Below are 15,204 nucleotides of genomic sequence, written 5' to 3' on the forward strand. Positions count from 1 at the left end.
AGGTCCATCTACTATCCTTCTGACCCAGGTCCATCTACTATCCTTCTGACCCTATGTAGCCAGGTCCCATCTACTATCCTTCTGACCCTATGTAGCCAGGTCCATCTACTATCCTTCTGACCCTATGTAGCCAGGTCCATCTACTATCCTTCTGACCCAGGTCCATCTACTATCCTTCTGACCCTATGTAGGGTCAGAAGGATAGTAGATGAACTAGTCACCGTCCGTTTACCAGGTCAGGTGAACTACAGCCTGGGAGTCCAGGAGGATGGTGAGATGAACCTATTAGTATTTGAGTAGGGTCAAGACAGAATAGATGAACTATTAAATGACCTGACTACGGGAATATTAGATGAACACAGTACCAAGGTCAAAGCAGATGGACCTGTATAGGAGTCCGAAGAACAAGTTTTATAGGGTCAGAAGAGATGGCCTGGCTCCCGGGGTCAGAAGGAGTAGATGGGTTTCTTTATAAGTTCAGCAATGCCTGCTGAAGAAATTAGTAGATGGACCCTGCCCACGTCGGGACTAAGTGGGACCTGGCCCCATAGGGTCAGGAATGGACATTACAAAGTCAGGATGGTAAACCCTCACACAAGATCAAGGAAGAAGTGCTGAAGATAAGTAGTGGACTTGTGATCAAGTAGATGGACCTGTAGCCTGGCCTTAGGAATCGGGGTGGACAGGGTGGCTCTTATGGGTGGGACTGGGTCAGAAGGATAGTGGGTCGAGAAAAAATTGGAGTCAGGAGACCTGTAGGGTCCAGGAGGTGAGCTGCTGGACCTAACCGGGAGTTTACTGGCACAGGGTCAGAAAACAGGTCAGACATAGGAGTCAGAAAGGGTGTAAACACGGCCTCTATAGGGTCAGGAGAATTTATTACACTGAATCAAACCAGAAGGGATGGACCTAACCCTTGCCCGACGGTAATGGACCTGTGTGGACCTGTCAGGGTTTCTAACTCTGCATCAGGAAAAAGTGTGGAATTTTCATCAGGAGAATGAGATACAATAGAGTCAGGAGAACAAACAGATGGACCTGCTCTACGTAAAAAGTCGAAGAACAGTATGGTTTCTAATTACAAATAAGTGAACTATTATAGGCTCAAAGTATTAGGTGGATTGCTGTCAGAAAAAATTTAGTGCTTATAGGGTCAGAAATGGTTTCTATTTAAAGACTTACTGTGCGGGCGCGAACCTGTTCCATAAGTCAAAGAACGAAGAAACAAATCAGAAGAATGAAGACTGCTCTACAAGATAAAATTTCTAAATCGAAAAGACAACAAATGATTATACAACCTAACTATCAAGATCAAAGCAGACAAAGTTCTGTTCCAAAATAGATAACTCAAATGGTTTTTCTGAATCAAAAAAGATAGATGGTTCTAACAGACTTGCTCAAAATCAAAAAGCTTAAACAGTTTAACTCCTGAATCGAAAAATAATGAACGGTTTCGTTTGATAATAGTATAAGTCAGGGAAGAGACAACAAACAGTTTATCGCATTCCACAAGTCGAAAAATTAATATTCAGACTCCTATTATAGTAGAACCCAATCACTGAGCCCACAATAAGAAAACTGGTTTATAGATCAGTTTAACAAAAAGATGATTTCAACGCAAGAAGGATGGTTTCTGTGGGGTCAGAAGGACTGAGCAAACGGAATAAAGGTGGTTAGTTCTTCCCCTTAGGAAGGACTGTTATGGGAATACAGATGGACCTGTATGTGAGGACCTGTACTTAAAGTCAGCGGGTAGTGGACCTGCTCCATAGGTCAGAAAGGACAGGTAGACCTAACTACATAGAATCAGAAAACAATGGAATGGACTACTACGATACATAAAAGTCAGAGGATAGTAGATGAGACCCACCTGTGGACCTCTTTAGACCTGTAGAAAGTTGTAGATAGTTACAATACATAGGGTCAGAAAGTAGCAAATGGATTGCCTGCTCTATTTTTAGGGTCAGGAAAACCTGGACCCACATTCTCCTGGTCAGGAGGAAGAACTCAGAACAATGAAAGAGGACAAACTTTCGCTACCTTTAAGTCAGAAGAACCTACGGGGCTCGGGGTGTAGATGGTTTTGAAGTCAGAAAGGATGAGCAGGACCTGAACATAAGGGTCAGAAAGTAGGTGAGACCTGTGCTAGAGGAAGGAGCGTGTGGGATCAAGAAAAAGGTAGTCGAAGGATCAGTGGACTATTATAGAGATGGTTTACAAGGGCGTTTACTGTAAGGTCCCAGAAGGATTGATGGTGCCCGTGGACTACCTACAGGAAAGGATTTAAGTCAGAGGGCGGACTATAGGGTCAGGAGGGCGCTCGAAGGACCTTAACTGAATCAAAGAGGATATTGGGACCTATTCCAGGTGTCTGCTACATAGGTCAGAAATGGTTTATAGAAGTCAACGGACCTGTACCCTTAGGAAGAATGAATATACATTATAGGGTAGAAATGGATTTTGTCAAGTAAGTCCATGAAAATAGGTGGATACTAGGGTCGAAAGAGATATAAGGGTCAGAGTGAATGAGACACAGCCCCCGCAGGGTCAGGGCGGACCTGTCGGGAACTTAAATGGACCTGGCCTTACCCGCCAAGTCGGGAAAATTCGAAGGTCGGGGTTGCAAGGTCGGAACTCAGTGAAGAAATAACGAAACAAATTAACCTGTTAGTTCAAGAAAAAGATATTTAGTCAGAAGATAATACCAGGCTGAACCTAACCTGGAGCATCCAGAAGAGATGCAGAAAAAAAGGATGAAGTAGATGGACTGGCATGTCAAAGTGCCCTGGCCCATAGATTTATAGAGGTCAAAGATTGTAAGATGAGACCCTGCCTTAAGGTCCAGAAAGTAACTACCTGGAATCCGAAAATTAGTATGGACACGGCCATAGGATCAAAGCAGGAAGACCTGGCCTGATAGTAAATGGGACACAACCTAAGGAGGATATTAGATGTAGATGTCAAATGGAAAGCGAATCAGGTGACCTGGGTAAAGAGAAAGTAGTATAGACACATAAGTCATAGGCCCCTGTGGAGCAACAGGCTGTGTCCAGACTGATCAGGATGGCCTAAAGTCAGCATGTACATAGAATCAAGCAAAGTCCGAAGGATATGCCACTTAAGATAGTTATGTAGAAAAATAATACTCAGAAGCCTGTATAGAGTCAGAACTACCTAATTTAAGTCCGGAGGGTGAAAGTAGATGTGGATTATAGGAATAGTAGATGAGGACCATAATATAGGGTGGGGGATGTGGGCCTGAGTCAAAAAATGAGTAGATTCCATAAGGGGTTATGATGGACCCTGCTCATAAGATCAAGAAGGTGGTAGATAAGGACCTGTATAAGGACAGAAAGAATGAACTGCAACCCTGTCAGAAAGATCAAACAGACCCACAACCCAGGAGAGTAGATGGACCTAAGTCAAGGCTTTAGAAGGACCTGGCAGGAGAAATGTGGAATAGGGTAGAAAGAGTAGTAGATGGACCTGTACACTAGGGTCGGGAGGGACTAGATGGACCTGGCCTATAAGTCCAGAAAGGATTGTGGAGACCTGGCTACACTAGAAAGTCAAGAAAGGACCTTGGCTATAAGGGTCAAGGATGAGACTACAATGAGGAAGAAGTTATAATAAAATTATTAAGTGAGTGTAAGAAGATGAAGCATGTTTTAATCTCACCCCACAGGCGAGGGTCTCCCGCTGACTTTAGGTGCCCTGCCAAACAACCTGCTGCGCCTGCAAAAATAGTGATCTGCAGAAAAAGGTGGAATCGTGCGTTTGTGTATCAATTCATAAAGCATGTGCCGTGAAAATCTCTTCCCAACGCAATCTGTATTGCATTGATTTAGTCATCCTGGCCCTGATCTTCTAGATTCCACTACGCTAAAGGAAAGTAGTGTGTGAAGTAGTAGTGTGTGTGTGTGTGTGTGTGAATGCTGCTGGGGCTATAAGTATTTTAATGTATAATGTGTAATGTGTGTGTGTGTGTGTGTGTGTGTGTGTGTGTGGCTGAAATGTAGTAATGTGTGTGTGTGTGGTGGTAGTGTGTGGCAATGTGTGTGTGAAGTAGTAATGTGTGTGTGTGTGTATGTGTGTGTGTGTGTGCGTGTGTCTGTAGATGTGTGTGGGTGCATGTGTGTGTGTGAATGTGTGTGTGTGTGGAACCTTCTGTGGATGTTAAATGAAGGATCAATTGTTCTGTGTTTTTTCTAGCACAAAGATAATTATTTGACAGCACAAAATGAAGAAGAAGCATTAAAAGAAGAGAGAGAGAGAGGAAAGTCTGAAGAACAGAAGAGAGAGAAGAGGAGAAGCGAGGGTAGAGAGAGAAGGAGGAAGGAGAGAGGAGGAAGATGCGAGAACAGAAGAGGGGAAAGGAGGAGAGAGGCGAGGAGAAGAGGGAGAGGAGTACGGGGGAAGGGTAGAGAGAAGAAGAGGCGATATGTGAGAAGACATGGGTTTCTAAAGGAAGGAAGTGAAAAGAAGAGGACGAAAAGGATAAGAAGAGAGAAGATTTGAATTGTTTATGTTGTTCAATTGGCTCTTCTCTGACTGTTTATTGTCTATTTCATATGTGGACTCATGTCAATAAAACCCTTTTGAAAAAATTGTCGGGCTTCCGCCTGCTTGTTTATCATATTTGACCGTGAGCAAGGATGCCAGACTACCCTTTCAATAATTAACGAGCTACAAACGATTCTTCTTCTATGTTTGCTGTTGCTGACGATCTGATGCTTTAAATAAGGAAACTTTGGCATTACTGCGAATTTACGATGAACTGAATTTCAACGAGATTTGAGACGAGGTGAGACCACAAAATTTTGACCAGACTACAGGTGACCTGGACCCAACCTGGCAGCAACATGAGCTGGTAAGACAAGATAGTTCTGAATAATAATGTTCAAATAAAATGTTCCTCCCTGCCCATTGCTCAAAAATGCTGATACTTGAGACTATACAAATGACATACCAAATTAGAGGAGACACCGTGCTGCGCAGTTCTGTCTTTCAGAAAGTACACTACTACTCGCAGAGCTGAGCGCCTTAGCTAATATAACCCAGAAAACTCAGCAGAAAGATGAGATACAAAAATCCAAATAACATCCTGGATAAGGAACAAATACTATTTCAATGAAATAATGAAATTAATGAACAATGCTGTATTAAAGATTACCAAGCAGCAGGGCAGTAGGTATTAAGGTCACAGTTATGAAAACTAAGGACACTAAAGACCTTTCTATTCTGTAAAAACACATCAAGATCCATGAGTGAAGTGCCCCAGCAGGCATGCCTCACTTATGAAACCCACTGGGGCGCTGCTGTCTGAACCTCCCTAGGAATTTAAGCATGTGCATGCTGCTGCCGAACCTGGGATCAAGTACCATCACCTGCGGGATGGTGGTGAACTGTATAGAACCAGAGAAAGCAACCCTGGTGGGCTCAGGCTGTCACTGCCTCGCAATGAGGCCTGGGACCTGAATTCCTAGGTATCACCCGGCCTTGCGTCGCCTATGGGACCCCTTAGCGAGTTAAATTAAGACTGGCTAAGTGCTTCGGCCTTTGTCAGCTCAGAGGGCAGAGCCTGCCTCCCTGGAAGTGCATTTAGTGGTCTGAGCGTCCCAGCATCGGAGACTCGGGGCCCAAGGAGGCATCCTCTCCACCATACAGGCTCATCCTGACCTTGTTGCTACTGTTCTTCTACCTCCAGCTGTGATTCCTAAGACCAGAATGTCAGTGCGTCAGCACGTCTAAAGCCTGAGTGGAACTAGATTCACACAGCATCATGGGGCTTAGCTGGCAAATGTTCGGTATCAAATAGGAGATACACGGCTCTTGTGGAAACAAACATTTGTTACTCTTTGTTCGGGAACTTGTATTCCATTTCATTAGTCCACTGTCTTAATGTGAGGCACTGGTCAGACATGTCTCCCTATGTTCATACAAATGTTAATTTGTAGCAGTTGACGATAGAACCGTTCTCCCCCACAATGTGAAGTTCTCGATTCCCGAAAGATCGGTTAAACTGATGCTCGGCCTGCCTGGGTGTATACACGTCGATTTGTGACCTGTTTTTTGCAGGAGGTGAGGGCAAACAACCCATATTGCTTTGCATTCATTTTCCCATATATAGTAACACATCGGCTGTCTCGGTACTCCCAAAACTTTATTTATTGTGTATTAATTTTATTGTTATTTCACTCTGTTTATTAATTTGCTCACTGCTCTCATGTTTCCCACCTCCTAAATTTAGTACCCAGGTGGGTCATGTTACCTGTAGCTACAGCACAGTGAGTGGGTCGCTCACTAACCTCAAGCATCTCCCCCTGCCTTTCCAGATGAGTCCTTCATGCAAGCATCTCCCACTTAGTACCCAGGTGGGATCAGCACATCTGCCCCCAGTACAGATGTCGCTGTAATAACATCACGCCAGGTGGGGTCAACATCTCCCCACTACCCAGGTGTGCATCTCTCCCACTGAGTGGTGGTCCACAACACACATCCCCCCTTCATTATGTGCTTCAACATCCTCTCCCAGCCCTGGGGGTGGGGTCGCATGCTAACATCACCTAGCTACAGGTGGATCAGCCAAGGTCTTACAACATCCACCCCCCTGTTGGTGGGATCAACACTATGCCTTGCAACAGCTCACCCACAGTAGAAAGGGGGGAGTGGGGGTCAGTTATGCTAACACCACCCTGTTACAGTGAGTCAACTCTGAAGAGCCACACCCAGTCCAGATTGGAGTCAGCGCAACACTCTGTATCTCCCAGGTGGGTCTATTCCCACTAGGCCCGCAGAGTGGGTCTCTTATGGCATCTTGTCCTTCTCTAGTACTGAGGTGGGGTCGGCACAACATCATCTACCCCCCCCAGGCTCAGCATGTATCAGTATCTCCCAGCTAGCTGGTGGTGGGTGTGGCACAACATCTCCCCGCCAGGTGAATCTAACCTCACCTGGCCCATCCTCCCCCGCTGAGTATTGGCTCAGCTATGCCCAACATCTCCCCTTTATTTTCAAATTATTTAAGCCTGACATCTCCCCCAGTACCAGGTGGGTGTCTCCCCGGCCCACCAGATTAGTCAGCTGCCCCTTTATTTCAGATTAGTCAGCACAATGGCAAGCATCTCAGAATATCGACGTGGCCCGTACGTGAACAGGGGAGAGGTGAGTGAACCACTCTGGGAGGATGGGAGAGACAGCCACACACACTGTATGCAGTAGACGACACACACACACACACACACACACACACACACACACACACACACACACACACACACACACACATACACACATACATATATAGAAGGCATGCAGGTACCACTAGCCCAGTAATTGCTGTTAAGACATCTATGCATATCAAATCTCTCTCTCTCTCCTCTGTCTCTCTTTCTCTCTCTCTGTCTCTTCTCTCTGTCTCTGCTCTCTCTCCCTTCTGTCTCTCTCTGCTCTCTCTCTCTCTCTCTCTCTCTCTCTCTCTCTCTCTCTCTCTCTCTCTCTCTCTCTCTCTCTCTCTCTCTCTCTCTCTCTCTCTCTCTCTCATCATGTCTCTCTCTCTCTCATCATGTCTCTCTCTCTCTCATCATGTCTCTCTCTCTCTCTCATCATGTCTCTCTCTCTCTCTCATCATGTCTCTCTCTCTCTCTCATCATGTCTCTCTCTCTCTCTCATCATGTCTCTCTCTCTCTCATCATGTCTCTCTCTCTCTCATCATGTCTCTCTCTCTCTCTCATCATGTCTCTCTCTCTCTCATCATGTCTCTCTCTCTCTCCATCATGTCTCTCTCTCTCTCTCATCATGTCTCTCTCTCTCTCTCTCATCATGCCTCTCTCTCTCTCTCATCATGTCTCTCTCTCTCTCTCATCATGTCTCTCTCTTCTCTCATCATGTCTCTCTTCTCTCTCATCATGTCTCTCTCTCTCTCATCATGTCTCTCTCTCTCTCTCTCATCATGCTCTCTCTCTCATCATGTCTCTCTCTCATCATGCTCTCTCTCTCTCTCTCTCATCTCTCTCCTCATCATGTCTCTCTCTCTCTCATCATGTCTCTCTTTCTCTCTCTCTCTCTCATCTCTCTCTCTCATCATGTCTCTCTTTCTCTCTCATCATGCCTCTCTTTCTCTCTCATCTCTCTTTCTCTCATCATGTCTCTCTTCTCTCTCATCATGTCTCTCTCTCTCTCTCATCATGCTCTCTCTCTCTCATCATGTCTCTCTCTCTCTCTCTCTCTATCATGTCTCTCTCTCTCTCTCATCATGTCTCTCTCTCTCTCATCATGTCTCTCTCTCTCTCATCATGCCTCTCTCTCTCTCTCTCTCTCTCATCATGTCTCTCTTTCTCTCTCATCATGTCTCTCTCTCTCTCTCATCATGTCTCTCTCTCTCTCTCATCATGTCTCTCTCTCTCTCTCTCTCATGTCTCTCTCTCTCTCTCATCATGTCTCTCTCTCTCTCTCATCATGTCTCTCTCTCTCTCATCATGTCTCTCTCTCTCTCATCATGTCTCTCTCTCTCTCTCTCTCTCTCTCTCTCTCTCTCTCTCTCTCTCTCTCATCATGTCTCTCTCTCTCTCATCATGCCTCTCTCTCTCTCTCATCATGTCTCTCTCTCTCTCATCATGTCTCTCTCTCTCTCATCATGTCTCTCTCTCTCTCATCATGTCTCTCTCTCTCATCATGTCTCTCTCTCTCATCATGTCTCTTCTCTCTTAATAGTCTCATCATCTCTCATCATATGTCTCTTATACTGCTGTAGGCTATAAATCAGCATCTCTCATCATCATGTCTCTCTATATAGAGGCTGTAAATGAAGCATTATAAGTAAATGTGCCTTATACTCATGTGTCTCATCAGCATCTCTCATCGTCATGTCTCTCTCTGTATGGGCTCTCATCATCTCTCCATCGTAATATATATACCTAATATGTCTCTCATCAGCATCTCTCATCGTAATATACACCTAATATGAAGCTCTCATCGGCATCTCTCATCATGTCTCTATATATAATGAAATCTCATCGGCATCTCTCATCATCGTCTCTCTCTCTCATCATGTCTCTCTTTCTCTCTCATCATGTCTCTCTCTCTCTCATCATGTCTCTCTCTCTCTCATCATGTCTCTCTCTCTCTCATCATGTCTCTCTCTCTCTCTCTCATCATGTCTCTCTCTCTCTCATCATGTCTCTCTCTCTCATCCTGCCTCTCTCTCTCTCTCTCATCATGTCTCTCTCTCTCTCTCTCTCTCTCATCATCTCTCTCTCATCATGTCTCTCTCTCTCTCATCATGTCTCTCTCTCTCTCTCTCTCATCATGTCTCTCTCTCTCTCATCATGTCTCTCTCTCTCTCTCTCATCATGTCTCTCTCTCTCTCATCATGTCTCTCTCTCTCTCTCTCTCATCATGTCTCTCTCTCTCTCTCTCTCATCATCTCTCTCTCTCTCTCTCTCATCATGTCTCTCTCTCTCTCTCATCATGTCTCTCTCTCTCTCTCTCATCATGTCTCTCTCTCTCTCATCATGTCTCTCTCTCTCTCATCATGTCTCTCTCTCTCTCATCATGTCTCTCTCTCTCTCTCATCATGTCTCTCTCTCTCTCTCATCATGTCTCTCTCTCTCTCATCATGTCTCTCTCTCTCATCTCTCTCTCTCTCATCATGTCTCTCTCTCTCTCTCATCATGTCTCTCTCTCTCTCTCATCATGTCTCTCTCTCTCTCTCATCATGTCTCTCTCTCTCTCTCTCATCATGTCTCTCTCTCTCTCTCATCATGTCTCTCTCTCTCTCATCATGTCTCTCTCTCTCTCTCATCATGTCTCTCTCTCTCTCTCATCATGTCTCTCTCTCTCTCATCATGTCTCTCTCTCTCTCATCATGTCTCTCTCTCTCTCATCATGTCTCTCTCTCTCTCTCATCATGTCTCTCTCTCTCTCTCATCATGTCTCTCTCTCTCTCTCATCATGTCTCTCTCTCATCATGTCTCTCTCTCTCATCATGTCTCTCTTTCTCTCTCATCATGTCTCTCTCTCTCTCTCTCTCATCATGTCCGTAAATCTTATATAACAATAATCCTCATCAGCATCTCTCATCATGTCTCTGCCTGTATGGGCTCATCAGCATCTCTCATCATGTGCTCATATAATAGGCCTATCAGCATCTCATCATGTCTCTCTCTGCTGTAGGCTCATCAGCATCTCTCACATCATGTATATATCTCTCTCATCATGTCTCTCTCTCTCATCTGTCTCTCTTTCTCTCTCATCATGTCTCTCTCTCTCTCTCATCATGTCTCTCTCTCTCTCATCATGTCTCTCTCTCATCATGTCTCTCATCTCTCTCATCATGTCTCTCTCTCTCTCTCATCATGTCTCTCTCTCTCATCATGTCTCTCTCTCTCTATCTCTCTCTCTCTCTCTCTCTCTCTCTCTCATCGGCTCTCTCATCATGTCTCTCTCTCTCTCATCATGTCTCTCTCATCTCTCATCATGTCTCTCTTTCTCTCTCATCATGTCTCTCTTTCTCTCATCATGTCTCTCTCTTTCTCTCTCATCATGTCTCTCTCTCTCTCTCATCATGTCTCTCTCTCTCTCTCATCATGTCTCTCTCTCTCTCATCATGTCTCTCTCTCTCTCTCATCATGTCTCTCTCTCTCTCATCATGCTCTCTCTCTCTCTCATCATGTCTCTCTCTCTCATCATGTCTCTCTCTCTCATCATGTCTCTCTCTCTCTCTCTCATCATGTCTCTCTCTCTCTCATGTCTCTCTCTCATCATGTCTCTCTCTCTCTCTCATCATGTCTCTCTCTCTCTCATCATGTCTCTCTCTCTCTCATCATGTCTCTCTCTCTCTCATCATGTCTCTCTCTCTCTCATCATGTCTCTCTCTCTCTCTCTCATCATGTCTCTCTCTCTCTCTCATCATGTCTCTCTCTCTCTCTCATCATGTCTCTCTCTCTCTCATCATGTCTCTCTCTCTCTCTCATCATGTCTCTCTCTCTCTCATCATGTCTCTCTCTCTCTCTCATCATGTCTCTCTCTCTCTCATCATGTCTCTCTCTCTCTCTCATCATGTCTCTCTCTCTCTCTCATCATGTCTCTCTCTCTCTCTCATCATGTCTCTCTTTCTCTCTCATCATGTCTCTCTTTCTCTCTCATCATGTCTCTCTCTCTCTCTCATCATGTCTCTCTCTCTCTCTCTCTCATCATGTCTCTCTTTCTCTCTCATCATGTCTCTCTCTCTCTCTCATCATGTCTCTCTCTCTCTCATCATGTCTCTCTCTCTCTCTCTCTCTCTCTCTCTCTCTCTCTCTCTCTCTCTCTCTCTCTCTCTCTCTCATCATGTCTCTCTCTCTCTCTCATCATGTCTCTCTCTCTCTCTCTCTCTCTCTCTCATCATGTCTCTCTCTCTCTCTCATCATGTCTCTCTCTCTCTCATCATGTCTCTCTCTCTCATCATGTCTCTCTCTCTCTCATCATGTCTCTCTCTCTCTCATCATGTCTCTCTCTCTCATCATGTCTCTCTCTCTCTCTCTCTCTCTCTCTCATCATGTCTCTCTCTCTCATCATGTCTCTCTCTCTCTCATCATGTCTCTCTCTCTCTCATCATGTCTCTCTCTCTCTCATCATCATCATGTCTCTCTCTTCTCTCTCATCATGTCTCTCTCGCCTCTGTCTCTCTCTCTCATCATGTCTCTCTCTCTCTCATCATGTCTCTCTTTCTCTCTCTCTCTCTCTCTCTCTCTCATCATGTCTCTCTCTCTCATCATGTCTCTCTCTCTCATCATGTCTCTCTTTCTCTCTCATCATGTCTCTCTCTCTCATCATGTCTCTCTCTCTCTCATCATGTCTCTCTCTCTCTCTCATCATGTCTCTCTTTCTCTCTCATCATGTCTCTCTCTCTCTCTCATCATGTCTCTCTCTCTCTCATCATGTCTCTCTCTCTCATCATGTCTCTCTCTCTGTCTCTCTCATCATGTCTCTCTCTCTCATCATGTCTCTCTCTCTCTCTCATCATGTCTCTCTTTCTCTCTCATCCTGCCTCTCTTTCTCTCTCATCATGTCTCTCTCTCTCTCTCCCTCTCTCCCTCTCTCTCTCTCTCTCTCATCATCTCTCTCTCTCTCTCATCATGTCTCTCTCTCTCTCATCATGTCTCTCTCTCTCATCATGTGTCTCTCTCTCTCTCATCATCTCTCTCTCTCTCTCATCATCTCTCTCTCTCTCATCATGTCTCTCTCTCATCATGTCTCTCTCTCTCATCATGTCTCTCTCTCTCATCATGTCTCTCTCTCTCTCTCATCATGTCTCTCTTTCTCTCTCATCCTGCCTCTCTTTCTCTCTCATCATGTCTCTCTCTCTCTCTCCCTCTCTCCCTCTCTCTCTCTCTCTCTCTCTCATCATCTCTCTCTCTCTCTCATCATGTCTCTCTCTCTCTCATCATGTCTCTCTCTCTCTCATCATGTCTCTCTTTCTCTCTCATCATGTCTCTCTTTCTCTCTCATCATGTCTCTCTCTCTCATCATGTCTCTCTCTCTCTCTCATCATGTCTCTCTCTCTCTCTCATCATGTCTCTCTCTCTCTCATCATGTCTCTCTCTCTCTCATCATGTCTCTCTCTCTCCCTCTCATCATGTCTCTCTCTCTCTCTCATCATGTCTCTCTCTCTCATCATGTCTCATCATGTCTCTCTCTCATCATGTCTCTCTCTCTCATCATGTCTCTCTCTCTCTGTCATCATGTCTCTCTCTCTCTCTCTCATCATGTCTCTCTCTCTCTCTCATCATGTCTCTCTCTCATCATGTCTCTCTCTCTCTCTCATCATGTCTCTCTCTCTCTCTCATCATGTCTCTCTCTCTCTCTCATCATGTCTCTCTCTCTCTCTCATCATGTCTCTCTCTCTCATCATGTCTCTCTCTCTCATCATGTCTCTCTCTCTCTCTCATCATGTCTCTCTTTCTCTCTCATCATGTCTCTCTCTCTCATCATGTCTCTCTCTCTCTCTCATCATGTCTCTCTCTCTCATCATGTCTCTCTCTCTCTCTCATCATGTCTCTCTCTCTCTCATCATGTCTCTCTCTCTCTCATCATGTCTCTCTCTCTCTCTCTCTCTCTCATCTCTCTCTCTCATCATGTCTCTCTCTCTCTCTCATCATGTCTCTCTTTCTTCTCATCATGTCTCTCTTTCTCTCTCATCATGTCTCTCTCTCTCTGTCATGTCTCTCTTTCTCTCTCATCATGTCTCTCTCTCTCTCTCGTCCCATGTCTCTCTCTCTCTCTCATCATGTCTCTCTCTCTCTCTCATCATGTCTCTACCTCTCTCATCATGTCTCTCTTTCTCTCTCTCATCATGTCTCTCTCTCTCTCTCATCATGTCTCTCTCTCTCTCATCATGTCTCTCTTTCTCTCTCATCATGTCTCTCTTTCTCTCATCATGTCTCTCTTTCTCTCATGTGTCTCTCTTTCTCTGTCTCTCTGCTCTCTGTTTCTCTCTCATCATCCCATCTCTCCCTCATCATGTCTCTCCCTCCTCTCATCATGTTCCATCGTTTCTCTCTCATCATGTCTCTCTCTCTCCATGAGAGGAAGGCTCTCTCTCTCTCCCTCTGTCTCTCTCTAACACACAAACACACACTCACACTCAAACACACTCACACACACTCTCACACTCACACTCATACTCTATGACCTTTCTCATAGCTGGACATGCTGTCTCTCTGGGACTCTCTGTCTCTTCTCTCTCTCTCTCCTCCTCTCTCTGAGTCCTTGACAGTAAGGTTCCATGTTCGTCAGAATGGAGGTCCAGTTATCGGCCCTTAACATCCATGAGAAGGCCTGGAACGCATTACCCATACTCTGCAGGTAACACACAAACATAATAAAACAAGCACACACACACACTCATGGTGTGACACACTGACATACTTATGACCTTCCAACCAATTAAGTTGACATGCTGAGATGCTGGGACTAAACTCTCTTCTCTCTCTTCTCCTCCTCTCTCCTGAGTGGTTGAATAATTTACAGTGTCCCTCAGAGGAGAGAGGAGAGTGGAGTTACAGCACCTCTAGCTCTCTCTCTCACTGAGATTACACTCCACACTCTGCAGTTGATACCTAAAGTCATAATAAAACAGCAAGACTGATCTCATGGTGTGATATACTACTGAATATTTGAGTTCCAACCAATTAAAGTTGAAGTTGAAGATGATGTCACTAAACTCTCTTCTCTCTCTCTCTCTCTCTCTCTCTCTCTCTCTCTCTCTCTCTCTGTCTCTCTCTCTCTCTCTCTCTGTCTCTCTCTCTCTCTCTCTCTCTCTGTCTCTCTCTCTCTCTCTCTCTCTCTCTCTGTCTCTCTCTCTCTGTCTCTGTCTCTCTCTCTCTCTCTCTCTCTCTCTCTGTCTCTCTGTCTCTCTGTCTCTCTCTCTCTCTCTCTCTCTGTCTCTCTCTCTCTCTCTCTCTCTCTCTCTCTCTCTCTCTGTCTCTCTCTCTCTCTGTCTCTCTGTCTCTCTCTCTCTCTCTCTCTCTCTGTCTCTCTCTCTCTCTCTCTGTCTCTCTCTCTCTCTCTCTCTCTCTCTCTCTGTCTCTCTCTCTCTGTCTCTCTCTCTCTCTGTCTCTCTCTCTCTCTCTCTCTCTGTCTCTCTCTCTCTGTCTCTCTCTCTCTCTCTCTCTCTCTCTCTCTCTCTCTCTCTCTCTCTCTCTCTCTCTCTCTCTGTCCTCTCTCAATCTCTCCTGCTTGACCCTCTGCATTTCCTGTGCCCTGCAGTTATCACTGTAAGTACACACACACACGCACTGCTGGTTCAGTAAGAGAGAGAGAGAGAGAGAGAGAGAGAGAGAGAGAGAGAGAAACAGGAGAGGGCAGAGAGGAGGAAGAGACAGAGAGACAGAGAGACAGAGAGAGAAGGAAAGAGAGAAGAAGAGAAGAAGAAAGAGAGAGATAAAGCCCCTTGAATTTAATTTAATTGAGAGACTGCTGGTTCAGTGAGAGAGCTTCAATATCTTTTCACAATGCAAATTATTGACATCTGCTGGTCAGCAATAAATAGCAGCGTGTGAATTTAAATAGCAGACAGCAGACAGGTTATTGTGTGTCTCTCCCCCTGGTCCATGTTATTGTCTCTCCCCTCTGGTCCATGTTATTGTGTGTCTCCCTCTGGTCCATGTTATTGTGTCTCCCCTCTGGTCCATGTTGTCTCTCCCCTCTGGTCCATGTTATTGT

This window comes from Oncorhynchus gorbuscha, linkage group LG20, assembly GCF_021184085.1.
Source record: "Oncorhynchus gorbuscha isolate QuinsamMale2020 ecotype Even-year linkage group LG20, OgorEven_v1.0, whole genome shotgun sequence".
Lineage (NCBI taxonomy): Eukaryota > Metazoa > Chordata > Actinopteri > Salmoniformes > Salmonidae > Oncorhynchus > Oncorhynchus gorbuscha.